This window comes from Pithys albifrons, chromosome 2, assembly GCF_047495875.1.
Source record: "Pithys albifrons albifrons isolate INPA30051 chromosome 2, PitAlb_v1, whole genome shotgun sequence".
Classification (NCBI taxonomy): domain Eukaryota; kingdom Metazoa; phylum Chordata; class Aves; order Passeriformes; family Thamnophilidae; genus Pithys; species Pithys albifrons.
The window spans coordinates 50,335,089-50,350,783 of NC_092459.1; the positions used below are offsets into that span (position 1 = coordinate 50,335,089).

The following is a 15,695-nucleotide window of genomic DNA, read 5'->3' on the forward strand; positions in this document are numbered from 1 at the left end:
CAGACCTGTTAGGATTAGAATTAGATGTAAAAGATCATCCAAAGGAGTTCAATTGCAGGCAATTTATCTAATCAAATATGTGTAAGTGATACTTTTCAGAGGCACACTGAGTGAAAGAAATTTTGTTCTCCTGGGGTGTCATTTACATATTGTGATAGTGGTCCTGGTGATTCTTCCATAAATACAAATATACTTTGTTTCTCTATGATGTATTGTAACTTTTAACTTTTAGCCTATAAATAAAATGTCTTTGTATATGTATATGTTTAAGTGTGTGAGGATTAGTTTTTGCTGTCACTTCTTTTTCAAGATGGTTTAGTCTCATGCTTGCCTAGAGTTCTAGATCAAATAAGAGAGTTCCTGTTCCACAAAATACTTTTTAAGACTAGTTCTGCTTTTGTTCATAAGGGATGCTTTAGGACTAAAATGATGAATTCTTGCATGCTGAGTAACAGTACACTTCCCTGAGAGCCTTAGGAAATGCACTTTAAACCCTAGATGTAGCCCAGTCTGAGCAGTTGATTGTCACTGAATATTGAATATTGAAATAGTAACTGTAATCCAAGAAGATTAATTGCTTCTGTGAGTAAGCATCTAAAAGAACTAAGCTCATGTTAGAAAAAAATCATGGGGATTATCTTCTTTATGCTTCAGGGCATAGACTAAGGGTTTTTTGGAAAAAATGTAATTCAGTGACATACTGTTTCATAATTGGTCTCATTTTGCTTAGGTTTTTTTTCCCCTCTGGAAACACTCAGCACTGGCCAATACTGAAAGCAACAGTCTATTCAAAAGCCTGGTTTACTCTGATGTATTTATGTATTTATATGAACTCCATTAAAGAGGACAACTTTTCATCATGTTGACTTGGACTGGTTTTGTGTCCTTTTGTGCAAGTAATGCATATTCTTCACTGCATGCATATCTGAAAGCTATGGATTTACAAATGTTGTTTTTGAAATGGCTTTTCTAATAAATAGTTCAATGACTTTTCAGATGAAAATAGAAGGAAAAAGAAATTCAGGCATTCTCTACCAAAATCCAAAGACTATGCAGTAAGTGACAGGAAAACATAATACTAGAATACAATATAATTCAGCTTTAATCACAGCAAGTAAAAATTTTCTCTGTCTCATTCCTATTACCTTGTGTGGTAAAGAAGGAATAAGCAGGTACTGAAGATATTTATGAGTAAATATTTCAGCCTGTATTAAATTGGACGCCAGACCCTTTTACATTTTTAAACTATGAAACTTAGAAAATGAAGACCTGCAAACCTGCTTCCTCACCCAGGAATAAAAATTTGTGCAGAAAGTATATATCTTTTGGTTAAAATGCTGTATTAAGACTATTCACAAAGCTGCATCCCTTGAGGTTATAGATTACCCATAATGAAGAAGGCTCTAAAGGCACCTAGTAGGAGTTTTAGTCTTTGAGGGCTTAGAGCTATCTTAGGAAATGAGTGCAAATGCAATAAACTGTCATTCATCTCCTTGAAGTTGCTCTGTAATTCCTCCTACCTTTTCTTTAGACCTATTTTTTTTCAAAGAGTTATGCCAATAACTTTTGATTCCTTCTGTGGATGCCCATGCTATTCTATAAGAGTGCCTTCTTTTTCAGTTCCATTTCTCATTTAAACCTCCTTCCAATTTGCATAAATTGTGAATAAAACCATTTGGTTTTCTTTTTGAAAAAAGGCATATAAAATGTCATACTGCTATATCTATTTGGCCTACGTTCACCTCTTAGTAGTTGTGGTTTATAAAAACTTGGCAAAATAAGAAAAATATTGGAAACGGGCTGCTGGGAAATCTTTTATTCAGAGAACATCATATTTCAGAATTGTCATACCTGTAACTGTGGACTCCATAGACAAGGAAGATAAGGTTTTTTTTCCTCATTTGCCATTGGTCATTGGAATGTTTGGAGATGAAACGATTCTTTTTTAGCATTAACTGTGCAGATGTTGTCTTGAGGGTTTTTTTGTAGTCAGTGGAGAAAGGTCAGACATTTCAGTGGGATATATATCCCATGTATTTTCTGATTAAATTAATCACTCTTGGGAACAGACCTACATTCCACTTTCTAAATTATAGAGGGACCATTAGTGTCAACCATATGCCTAGGTTTTAGTTTACAAAAATGAGATGAGAGGAATCTCACACACAGAGTCTATGTATTTCTTAAGGCACTCAGTAGGCATTACTGACTAGATCTTGTTTACTTTAGGGTTATCACTACTTCAAGACTGTAATTGTAAGCCAGGGTTTTGGATTGCCTAAAAGACAAGCCAAGGCTGTTAAAATTGTTCTCTTATGGTATAACCTGCCCTCAGTGGGAAAATGCAGGGAAATCACAGACAACATAAACTAACAGATATCCTAGTATTTTATCTCAAAATCTAACTTGGACATTTCGCTCTTATTCCCTGTGAAGCAACACCCTTTTGAAAAATGACTGTTATGCAAGCACCTCTTTTGTCTGTGGTAATAGAGAGTGACACCAACCTAAATATATTTATTCAGTCTACATTATTTTATGTTTCATGTTGTTACATATAGTATTTGAGTGTTCCACAGGAGTGTTGGAAGAGAGTTTCTTCACCATTTTGGGACACTCACTTTTTTTTTTTCCCTCTTAAGTCCATGTTTCTGTTGCCTGTATCGTGTCTGTTATGGTCAGCTATATCCTACGTCTCTATTGAACTCCCTGTGATCCTAGGGGTTTATCAGTTAGAGGGTCTATTTGCAGAGTAGGAAGTCTAGGGCTCAAACTGCTGGGTTTTGTTTGATTTACAAAGCAATATCTGAACCCACTGTTATTAAATGTGACTGGGCCTGACAAAGCTTTAATTAGTTTCCCCTCTTGTCTTTTCCTACGGTGATCACTGGAAGAGGAAAAAATTAATTGAAAACTGTGGTCATAAAACTCACAGAAAGTGGCAAGATGAAATATAGCAGTACATTAAATTTGTTGTAATTCCTGTTTTTATGTGTAGGAATGATCAAACTTCAGGTCAACAATGGCCTGTTAGCATTATTTCCACTGCATGAGTGAAAAATAATATCAAAGTGATGGCCTTTAAATGTTCTGTGTTATGAGACATAGCCCTTTTGATAATTCAATAAGTCATATACCCACATAAAATGTTGTACTTTGTAATATAGCTCTTCATCTGTCCATATGAAACAAAGTGTTTGAATTTGGTAATAAATATTTTCTGTAGAGAAAGTTACCAATAGCTTCCAGTCTGACTACAATGGTTAGGCACAAATGAGAATTATGGCAGGTCGGATTATTTTTAATATAAACATACATGTAAGGGATATAGGCTCTATGTTTTCAAAGTGTGCAATAACGAGGCCAAGTGCTGAAGCATCATCCCACATAAAGTTTGGATGAGAGTCAGTACAGGCTGATTTTCCCATTGCTGGCCACCACACAGGTCAAGGTTGCTTCCTGAGAGACTGACTCATGAGTCATATGCTTTCCTTCTAGGAGGGCACTCGGTAATCCCTTGCTGTCTGTCTGTCTCTCAGAGGAATCTTGTAGCACTTGGAAAAGGTTTCTGCCTTTCTCTAGTTGTCTTTTCTGCATAAATCTCTTCCAGGCACAGGCAAAGGTTTTTCTTTTTCTGTCTGGAGTATCCTAATTTATGTTCCCCCGTTCATTGTTGGTTACAGTTCCTTCTTGGAGTATCTGAGTTGTAGACAATGGAATGGTATGAGGAGCTGATCTTAATCTCAAAGCATCTGGTTGTATGTATAGCATATGAATGGAATGTTGTATTTATGTGCTCATCTTAATTGTCATTATACATTTGACTTGTGCCTCTCTGCCCACAAATTCTTCTCTGCCAGATTTACCAGTACACTCCTAGTGCAGCTTCCAGCACCTTTGGTAAGACAAGACCATTAACAATGCTGTGGTTGGGATGTTTGATGCAATCCTGAACTTCAATAATGAACTGAACCACAGGAAATCACTTAAAATAGACTGCAACATTTATCACAGGAGGGAAAATTTTAATAGTGGTATAAACTCACTTTTGCCTAGTGCTCCAAACCTATCTGGGCTAGAAGATCATCATGTAGGTGAGATTCCCAGCAAGAGTTAACTTCCAGAACTTGGCTTGAGTTAGATTCTATTTTAGGAGTTAAAATTAAATTTTCTTCTGAGTCTCTCTTAGACCTGTGGCACTAAGGAAATGCAGCAATATAGGTGGAGAGATGCAAAAGGTGTTGGTGTCTTGGGGCATGGCTTATTGGCACCTAGGGTGACCTGTAAAATTTTCTTGAGGTTTTGTCACTTATAAGTAACATAAACCATTTCAAAACTGAGCCTCCCAATTCTTTTAAATGCATCATGGGTCTTTATTTTTTATGCATACCTTCTGTCATTTCACTGAGTAATCAACCTCTATTCCTGGAAATGTTTCAATGATGCTCATTGAACAGTTGTGTGTAAGAGAACTGAATATAAGCATTTGTAATACAAACTTTTAAAGATCTTGGACTTTGCTGATTTGAAGCTAACAATTTCTTATTTAAAAAAGAAAAATCAAATTATTTTTTTTCTGAAGTGCAGTGGGTCAACAAGTACAGTTCATTTCTGTATTTTGTGTATTTTAATATCTCCCCCAGGTGTAACTCAGATGTTTAGTATCTGAGTGTTTCTGTCAGATTATCTTAGCAGCAGTATCTCATCTGACCTCAAATTGAAAGGCTTCTCCATGGAAATGTGAAAAGGCTGGAAGGCTGATGCTTAAAATAAAGAAGATAGAACAATCTTTCTATAATGATTGCAGTGCCCATCAGTGCTGAGAGAATGAGAGCAGCATTACTAACAGCAGCAGTGAAGGTTTGCTCTCAGGACACAGTTCATGGCAAACAGCTGAGTGACTGCACAGATGGATAATGCAAGGTTAGGCTGCTTGTTGGCTGGTTCCCTCCAACCCCCAATCCCCTCCTCTTTTTTTTTCATCATAGGGATAATCTCTTCCATAGCTCTCATGAGAATAATTCAGCTAAATTTGTGCTGTGCCTGAGGCAGAAAGGAGCTCCAGTAAAGCATGTGCATTGCATTGGTGGAATCAAGTAATTTCTCTTTTATGCCATAATAAAAGTTAGACAACTGGGCAGAAAACAGGCAAAGTAACTTTACTGTCAGTTATGGCCATTTTCTGCAGCTTCAATTTTCGGTAGGGGTTGGCTGATGTTTACAACTCAGCAGTTAAAACATTAATGTCTGTACTGACAACAGATGCTGACTGTTACAGATGCATCACGAAGATTCCTCTCTTCAGCTGCAATGCCCCAGCAAACTTGCTTTTCTGTAGCTGGGCTATATTATAAAGCATCAACATTGGCTCCTGAAAAAGGTGATGTCTCTGATGTCCTTTGAGGAAGATGATCACTCAGTTGTGTTTCTGTGGTTAGGCTTTTGTGTAAAGCCTTGTTGCGCAGAGCAAAGCTTAAGTCAGGTAGAGCCTCAGTGACAGAAGAAGATGATGATGATAATGATGTCCAATTATTGTCCTCTTATAAATATTAGCTTTAAAAGAAATAATAATAATGTTACTAGTTAAATTCAAAGACAAAACCCATGTCTGTGCATTTTCAAATGAAATAGAGTAAAAACGACTAAGGTTCTTCAGTTACTTAAAGGAAAAACAAAGTCTGAAATAGTCAACTAGATTTTAGCTAATAGCTCAGACTTTCTAATGGTTTTGTTTTGCTTTATCTATCCCCTATACACATACACTAATCAGTGGTAGAAGAGTGAGTGTCAGCTGGGAATTGGAGAATGGTAAATGATGTGCACATGACTGAAACTACCTCTGCTATAACAGTCTCATGTGTAAGGATTTCAGGATTCATGGGAATTTGTGGTCTGTGCTGTTCAGATAGCCTTGGCAGAGTTGCTAATTGCTCTTAGCTCACCTGGATGCCCAGGGACAGGAGGAAGAGCAGAAGCTGTGGATATTTCATTTAAAAATGTAGTCATTAAGAAGAAAGAGTAGTGGTACTATTCTACATAAAATCTTTAATCCCTGGAAGGGGGAGATGTGGGTCAATGCCTTCCTCAGCTTGGCAGTGTTCAAATACATCTATTAGGAGCATGCTGTGAGTAGTGTGTGTGGGATGGTCATGGAAGAGTTCCCCAAGGGTTGAGTTGCTCTTAGAGGTTTCTGTCTCTTCTATTTGAGTGCAAAATGAAGTCCAGTCTGTGTCTGGATTTGTTCAGCCACTTTCGCAAGATCCATGATGCCAGAGTGAGCAAGCACTGGGAGCATGTCTCAAGCTCAGTGCAAAGGCTTCTGAGAGAGGTGAGTGGAGTAAGTGCAGATCCTGCTCCCTCTGTTGCTTCGCAGTGACTAGTGCATGGCCTGACCTTGGACCTGACATACATGTGCACAGCCTTGCCTTAAGGAATGAGGCAGTGACCATGTGTGACAGGAACAGATGGCTAAGAGCAGGAGGCTGACCCTGGGCAGAGATACCCCACCCCCTGGGGGCATGCCTCTCCAGCACCAGGACATGGCCAACTCAACAGGGCTGTGAACACAGTGAGTGGCCATGCTGGCCAGTTGGGAGACTTACCCAGAGCCTCAGTCCTCTAAATGATTTCTTCTATTGCAAGAACTTTTGAAACTCTTTGTATGATCAATTGTATTTTAATAAGGAAACTTATCCTTTAACTATGTGCTCACATATTTGTGTGCCTATAATATGGCCCAATATTCAGGACTTTAGTCCTTTGATTCAATGAGCATAACTTTTAAGAGCACAGTTAATATTGCGATGTATGCAAGTGACAGGAGTACGGTTTCAGCTGATCACTTTTGTCATGTTATGTAATGAAATTTCCTCTTCTAAAGACATTATTATCTGCATCAGCATCAAGAACGTGTGACTTTATTACTGAATTCTTTTAATGTTTGTTGTGCAGGGGCCGCAGCCAAGACTTGGACCCTCACTGTGCTAAGTGATGTATAAAGAAGCACAATTTAAGGAAAGATGTGACCTGAAAAGAGAGACAAAGAAGAAAATAAATTTATTTGGAGATAAGACACATCTTCACTGTTTAACTGATGTCATAAGATAGTAGATGGCCTATTTGTGCCTCAAGCCATCATTAATTATTTGACTTTTTTATAGGCAAAATAGCAAAGACGGAATTTGGACAATGATTTAGATAAAAAAAGGATATATGCATACATATTGATTAAGGAATTCAGTGTTGAAGTTGCTTCTGGGCAGGAAGTTCAGAGTTCTCAAGGGCATCTGAGAGCATGATCTGCTGGTAGAATAGGAAAGCAAGAGAGAAGCATGATAAAACACAACTCAGACATCCAGTGGAATTACTGGTTTGATTTACTGAAACACTGGAACTCAGTGGAAGATTTAAGGGATAATTTCCAGTGTGTTGTAATTAGAATCACAGAATGGTTTAGATTGGAAGGGACCCTTAAGGGTCACCTACTTCAACCCGCTCCAACCTCACTGCAATGATGAGGAACATATTCAACTGGATCAGGTTGTTCAGAGCTCTGTCCAACCTGACCTTGAATGTTTCCAGGGATGGAGCATCTACCACCTAAATTGGGAAGATGGGTTAGAAAAATTGCTTTGAAATACAATGTTTTCACTTGGTTGGAGGGATATTGCACAACACATACAGATTGCTCCCAAAGGAGTGAATAAGAAAGCAGGACTCACAAGTCTGCTGTCACTGTGTTACTCAGTGCATGTCTGGTAGAAGTGAAGACCCAGTGATGCAGCCTGCAGCAGCATCAGTAAGAGTGACAGGGAGTGTCGTGTTGAATTTTTAAGCAGTGCTCATAGATGAGGAGGAGACATCCCAGGGAAAGTGTGCACTAGGTAGGGAGATAAAACATGGCAAACCCCAGTGATGATAAGAAATGCAACTATTGCAATGCTTGAGAGCTCGTGTTGCATTGAAAGAAATAACTAAAATTACTGGTAGCACAACTGCTGATAAACCCACTAGATTATGGATACTCTGAAGGATTCATTTTTGTTTCTTTCTAATTGTCCAAGTACAAGCAGCTAGTTAACTCCTGGAGGTTATTTTTTTACTTGATTTCAAAACTTTTAAGAACTTTATTTAGTTAGATTTTAGATATGAATGTATTTGCAGACCCATATCAGCTTAAAGCAGGGACTGAAAACTTGAGTGCAGATTTTGGTAAGTTTTTGCAAGAGTTCTTGTCACCACAATAACTGTACTATCACAAAAGGCAGTGGTTGTTTTGTCAGAGTGACTTGATTTTCAGTGCTAACACATCTTGCAAATTAATTTCACTGTTTTCTGCTAGCAGCAGACTGGTTAATTTTTATTTTGTTCCATTTTTCCTTCTGGCTACAAATACATCTCAGATGGTCTGCCAAAGTTTAAATGATCATGGTGTTGATAAGTTATTTCTTTTCAATAGAAGTTTTTTCTTTTTCATTTGTCTATTAATTTCATTTAATGAATTTAGTTTTGCGACTCATTTGTTCATTTGTCTCAGAGACAGGAGCATAAATAACAGAAGAAAATAAACTCAGCTCTTTGAGACAAAAATCTATGGAGTGTCTTTCTGGAAATGTTGAAGAGAGCTTGAGATATAAGCATCAGTCTCTAATAGTTGTTTCAACTAATGAAATAAGGCTGAAATACAGAACATCTAACAGAATTTACTCTTCTGTTCACTTTAACATTTATTAAGGACCATGAGTCTGAGTAGGAAAAGAAGAATTCTTCTGTAAAATCTACAATATTTACAATATTGCTGGAGGAAAAAAAAGCAGAGATGAAGAGAGTCACTGGTGATACAAGAGTTCATCTAAGCCTAAACAACTAATTCTTCCTTGATCTGATCTGTGGCATCTGGCAGAGTTGATAGTTGGTGTTCTATACAAAAAAAATAACCTTTTCTGGAAAAATTAGGAATGTTGTCTTCTGTTATTTTAGATAAAGAAGCAAAGAACACTTCTCTGATAGAGATTATGTGTGAAAAGTTAACAGTATGTTAAAAGTACTACTAAAGAAAATGGAAAAGTATAGTAATCTATCAGTATCAGTTCACAGGATATCACTCAGTTACCTTTAGGAATTTAATGTATGGGAATGAAGTTGAAAATACATTTTTTTTAAATATCATTTGAAGCATTATATGTAATTTTCTTATGAAAATTAGATTCTTAAAGAAGTGCCTTTGTTTTTACAATGCTGAGGTTTAACTCCTCCTCAGCCTTGGAGATTAATATAAAGAATTTATTTGGACTTTCAAAGACCTTTGATATAGTGTCTCATGAAGTTGTTAAAAAGCTACTCACCAAAGTGCTACCATGGATCACAAATTAAAGAAAAATGAAGATGAAAAGATTAATTTTCAATATGGTAAAATTTGATCAATTGTTTATCCTGCATGTCTCTGAGGACAAATCAGAAGTGGCCCAAAACAAAATATAAAGGATGATTTTGTGTAAAGGGTAGTGCAGAGAATACAAGTGATAGTAACACATCATCTTTCATTGCTAGTTATACCATGTTTGCTCTGGTAGACTCATTTTTACAAATAAGAATTTTAGAAGGTATGGAGGTGATAAGAGGTAGGAGAAAACCTTTATGAGAGAAGACTGTTTTTTAATTCTTGTGGCTTAGACCTCTAAAACAAGTAAGAGATATTATCTTCTTTTACTTTATAAAGGAAACAAACAATGTGATAGGAAAAGTGTGGTAGAAGCATAGTCAGTAATTGATGAGAAATTTGTAGCTCAAATGAAAATCCAGTATAAGCTGTAACTCAAAAGAAATTAACAAAATCCTTGTCTTTACAAATATGTTTGTGGTAGCAGTGTTGTGAAGCTTTTCTCTTATATTTCCTCCACAAGAAAGGAGTTTTTTCCAAACCTGATATTGGTGAAGTATATTTCCAGGCAGAGTGAAATTTTAGACCTTGTTTTCACAAGTGTCATGTAATCTTCTTTTAGATGTAGGTTTTGTCCACCTGATCACAGCAAATTCTGTCATATTTACCCATACAGAGTGTTTTGTTCCCCTGAAGCAACTGGCATTGGCCACAGCTGGAGATGAGATCAATGTTTCTCAGACTAGGGCTGTGGATTAGGGAGCTTGTGGTGCCTTATGAGTCAATAGTCAGCAAGGGGTCAATTGTCCCTAGTCTGGCATCATCTCCACTGCTCCAGGACACAGGGTCAGCTCTGCTGGTTGGCTGCACATGTGCTGAGTAGCCAGCAATTGCAAAATGTATGCCAAGCCCTGGTGGACATGGACAGCAGAGCTGACCTGGTTTTACAGAAGGATCAAAATATGGGGAGTTGAGAGGAGAATTGAAGAAGGGGATTAATGATGAGGAGGGAAGGTAATAGAAAAAGAGTAGACAGAGTTAAATCCAGAGGGATCAGTTTTAATATAAAGGAGACACACAGAACTGATGGAATTAGCAGTCCTAAGGAAAGCAGCATAGGAAGGCAAGAGGACAGATAAGAAGAGCATCAGGCACTTTCATGGTAAGAAATTCAGTTTCATTAAATCCATTGTTTTCTTCCAACACCCTTCAGTTTCCTAGGACTTGCCAGGTGAGTGCTTTGAACACATTTCTGTAAGGTGTGGAGTTGAAACATGACCTAAGTTATTCATATATACTTTAAAAATATTTAAAGCACTCAGTCAGCTTGGGTTTAATTGATTTATCAATAGCAGGTGGCTCATGCTTAGTTCAGCAACAATCAGTAGCTCCAGGTCTAAATTTATAATGAATTGTTCCTGAGATTATTTCATGAGCCATTGTACTGTCTGTTACTCAAGAAGACTCAAATTCTGCCTTTTCTGAATTGAGTCCTCAGTGTCACAAGCCTGTTTTTCCTAACTGCATGCTGTGACTTTCAGATACTTTTTTATCTTCTAGGTGTGAGTGAAAATAGCTGAACTGGTACTTGCCGTCGCTGAGAAGTCTGTCTGACACAACTTATGGGTGCTCAAAACCTGCAGATTGCTGCATTGCACCCACTTTTACAGCTGGCAAAGAAGGTAACAGTAGCAGCATTTAATACATACGAAGGTCACAGAAGACAATTAGACTTAATGTAGACTTGTACTGACAGCTTAGTCATAACTTTGAAGGAGGTCATCCTATTTAACCTGGTACCTACCAGCACCGATGGTGTGCTTATGCATTTTTGATTTTTGTTGGTAGATATATCTGCAGAGGAAGACCTGAAGTTAGGAGATGGGAGGGGGGCAGACTCCTGAGGAGCTGATGTGATGACAGAATAGCTGCTCAATGTCTTTTTCTCTTTTTTTTCCCCCAACTTTCTGTAAAAGGCTGTAGAACAAAAACCTTCTAGGCCATCATTGCAATTCAAAAGTTTAGCTGTGTCAAAATACAGGAGGTTATTAGAATTGACAGAGACCATGTAAATATTTTCCCATTAGCATTAAACTTTGCATAATTCTCGATTTCCTAAGAAAGGACTTAATCTCTATGTTTTGACTTTGGTTAAAGAGAAAAAAAATGCAAGAAAGAAATTTCACTGGTATACAGCCTATAAAAATGCAGGCAGGTGTATTGACTCCTGCAGTTGGAATGGAGTGATAGTCGAAGCTGGTATCCCCACATGTAGAGAAACAGGGAGGGATACAAAATGTCTGCCTCATTTAGCACAGCAAGCCCCTTGTGGTGCCTACAGCTCACAAGCAGTTAGTTCACTGCCATAGCAGTGCTAGTTTGATTTTACAGCTAGCATGAACTGTTTGTGATGTAGAATAATAGCTGTGATTGTAGGGTAAGCCCTCTAGTTTACCAAGACAACGTCTAAATCATGCTATTACTCTTGGAGATTATTCTGTTCTCATTGATGATGTCCTACCAAATGATCAACCTCATTTCAGAATATTGGTTTTTGTGGTTTAATGAACTGCATCCACTTGATTCAAATGTTCTCTTCATAAACTCTATGCTGTAGTTGATACTTTTCTTTTGATACATTAAAATATGCCCTTTTCATTGTTTTCCTCACAGAAATAAAGAATAGCTTTACATTATTTTACATTATAATAAAGGATTTGACGAGTTTAGAGAGTCCTCTGTATTTCTGCAGCATTAGTAATAAGGTCTTGAGAACATTTTGTCCACAGACTGATAAAGCACAGTCTGCTGCTGGTTATGTGTCCCTGTTACTCGGTGTTGGCATCATCAGAGGTTTACTGATGAGAAACTTCATATATTTTCACCTGAGTGAGTTTTCATTTACTGACTTGTACACGAGGAACGTTTTCTGTTGACTGTTTCTTAGCATACCCTACACCGTTATTTCTCTGAGTGCATAAATGATGTGTGATACAAGCCACCAATCACAATTTTAAATGAAAAATAAATAACAGTAAATAATTTTGTGGCTGACCAGTAGATTGAAATCTGTATTTGAATTTGTCACAGAGCTCACAAATAGATCTACAATAATCACAACCACTTGCAAATGGTTTAAGAAGAAAACTGGGATTGCTTCATGAGGTATTGTGTTTGTGATTAATAAATCAATCCGCTCTGGTATTCTGAGGCAACTTATACTGATTTTTATAGTGTTTAAGAAATTCTCACTAGTTTGAATTACTTTGTGCTTGCTCAAATCTGTGTGAATGATTACTGTCTAAATAGCTGTAGTTTACATACATACATACATACATACATACATTTACATACATTCATAGTTTACAACAACAACATAAAAGAGTAGAGGGAGAAGCTTAAATAGAAACAATAGACTAAATCTTGGCAAAAGTAAACTAATAACAAATATCTGCAAGAAATTCCCAACAGCAATTCTGAAGGTTACAGATTGCTCCAAGTGAAGTAGCTTGCATAGCCTTGAATTAGAACAGGCAAGTAGTTAATGAGAAGCAAAACTGTATTCGCAGAAGAATAGTCAAGATAGCCCATTCTCATCTTTAGCTGATGCGTCTTAAACACATATTGCTGGTCTAAACATCATATGCATTTTCTGGTTTTGAATTACCTTTTCTATCTAGGCATTGCTTTCTTTTTTAGGTAACTTAATTAAAATAAAAGTTTGGAAATATTATATAATGCAAGGAGGCAAAACAAAGTATCTATATTCTAGAATTGTTCAAAGGAGTTATCTGCTATTATGCTATCAAATAGGAATAGTTTGTCAGCTTTTGATCTGTTAAAAGCAGGTGATAACTTGCACATAGTATCACTAATTGTTTGCTGCCATAGCATTTTTGTGAAATGCTGTTCTTTGAGCCAGTTCTTTGAGCTACTATAGGAAAGAGTGAGATAATTTTAGAGGACATTAGATATTGTAATAAAAAAGAACCCTTTAAAATGTTTTTATGGGTCACTACAAGAATTATCCTTGCAAAAGGCAATGTGACCCCTTTGAAAAGAAAGTGTTTCTTCAAAGGTTAAAACTGTATTGACTGCTTCTATGATTCAATAAGACTTTTTTCAAGATAAGGCCTACATAATTTCAGATATTGCATGATTTCCCCTGGATAAATGAATGTCAGAAAATGGAAAAGGCTCATTTTCTAAGCCTGAGTGGCAATTTTCTTATTATGCTGTCATATTTATAAAGTACTTGCCATTCTGAATTGTGCTGGCTCAAAAAAAATTGGGCTAAGATTAATGAAATCAACAAAAATAATGTTTGTTTCCCTGGACATTTTATTGACATTCCTAAATGGCCTGTCAGGTCTCTTTCCTAAGATCATTAGATTTCTGATATGGTTTGATCTCTCATTTGAAAAGCCCGGACTTCAAAGCTGCCCTTCTGCTGACTGTACCTTCTGAAGGACAAGAGCCTCTCGGCACCTGGGTCTGTTCTCTCAGCAGCTCTCATTGCAGAGGATAAACAGTTCCAGACACATTGAGACATCTTAGAGAAGTCAGCAAACTGTATTCATAACTCTGGGAATTGTATTACATGTTGGTGCTGAGGCTGGAGCTCCAATCAGGGATAAGTTGAAGATGAGTGAGAGGTTAGTCAGTCTTGGCAGCTGGATGCTGAATGAAGACATGATCCCACTGTGCTGTCCAGATGTGGAGAATAGGAACTATATTCTGAAAGGGTCAATGTCTATTGGGTGACTTAATAACAGTAAAGCCAAGAGGAATTAATGGTCTAATTAAAAAGTGAATTGCCTTAATGTCTGTTGGCTCTACAGAGATTTGAGGCAGGCCAGGGTCATCCTAGCTTCAGAAATGAGGAGTAGCTGAGATTATGTCAGCCTAAACTGTTTGCCTGGATTTCACTGTACTTCTTCACTCTGCCACTGAAAGTAATGTGGATGTTACTGTGAATCGCATGCATCTCTATACCCTGAGTCTAGTTTGAATGCATGTGGACTAAAGCTGAGAACATAATATCCATCAGAGGTGGAGGGCAGGGCCATTGGGATGTAGGGCAGGGAGAATCAAGTATGAGTGCAATGTCAAAGTGATCCTTGCTGGTGCTGTCAGAAACATCACAATGGTCATAAGGATAACAATATCATAACATCAATTTGTTAGAGATTGAAGTGTATTAAATATTGATGTCCAATAAGCTGACATGCAGTTGCATGTGTGCACGTATGTACATGCAAATGCATGGAGTAGTGGTTACAAATACATGCACAGAATTATTTCTTTTTCAGGAATATCTAATGTCTGTGTGCACATACGAGGCAAAAATATTTGTTTATAGAGGTTTGCATGATGTATCCAGGATAAGCTCATGAGGCATTTGGACAAAAAAGTGAGTATTGGGTATGAATTCTTGCTCACATTGTCAAGAAGGTCTCTGAGGTCAAGGCAGGGCTGGGCATACAATTAAACTGTACACTGAAACTAGAGAGCATGCATAACAGTTTAATGTGAAATAATAACACTTAAGATGAAATTTGCCCTTGACTGTTGTTATTTAACACACAATATATTTTTAAAGGAATCTCACACTTTTCTTACTGTAGCTCCCTTGTAGATTCAAGGCATAATGTGATATGAACTTTTTAGTGTGCTGCACCAAAGCAGACCATGAGCCAGTATAGCAGCGCAATTTCAGAAGAAAGAGCAGATGTCCTATTGTAACAGTATGGCTGATAGAAATGGAGGTAAGGGATAAAAAAGAGAATACAGCCATTTTTAATTTTCCATAAAATCTGAATATAATTCCAAAGTTGATAATTAGCTGCACAGAAAGAATTCTAAATTTGGACAGTTTGGGGTTTTTTTTCCCCCTCACATTTCTTATGAGATGCAGGAAATCACAAATCTCTTTGTGTCTGCACTGGCCTAAGGGCTTCAGTGACAGTCCAATAAAGACAAAAGGTGCATTTCTTATTGCAATGGCTTTTCCTTTTTCTTTTTTTTTTTTTTACATTTTTGCAAAACAAATATTTTTTAAAATTTTCCTATGAAGTTTAAAAGCATCTTTCCCCTGTACTTTTATTATTTGCACTTTTATGGAACCTCTGAACTTTTTAAAATCTACTTCAATTTCTTCAGTTTGGCTAGTCTTCAGAAACAGATGTAAGTTCAGCAGCTTCTTTATTACTGAAACTGAAGATGGAATTCTGAAAATGAAATGTGCAACTTAATTACTCTGATAGAAGGGTTTGTTGTTTTTTTTTTCCCCAGTAGCTCAGAGGGATATGAAACA

At 37.1% G+C, this 15,695-nt stretch overlaps 1 long non-coding RNA gene across 2 annotated transcripts in view; it reads left to right on the plus strand.

The window, feature by feature from the left end:
- Positions 1-15,695, plus strand: part of LOC139668880 (uncharacterized) — a 95,741-nt gene that overhangs the window by 38,625 nt on the left and 41,421 nt on the right. For both annotated transcript variants that reach the window (XR_011697132.1, XR_011697134.1), the window contains one exon: positions 10,940-11,061. This is a non-coding gene — a long non-coding RNA (uncharacterized lncRNA). The remainder of the gene's footprint in view (positions 1-10,939; positions 11,062-15,695) is intronic.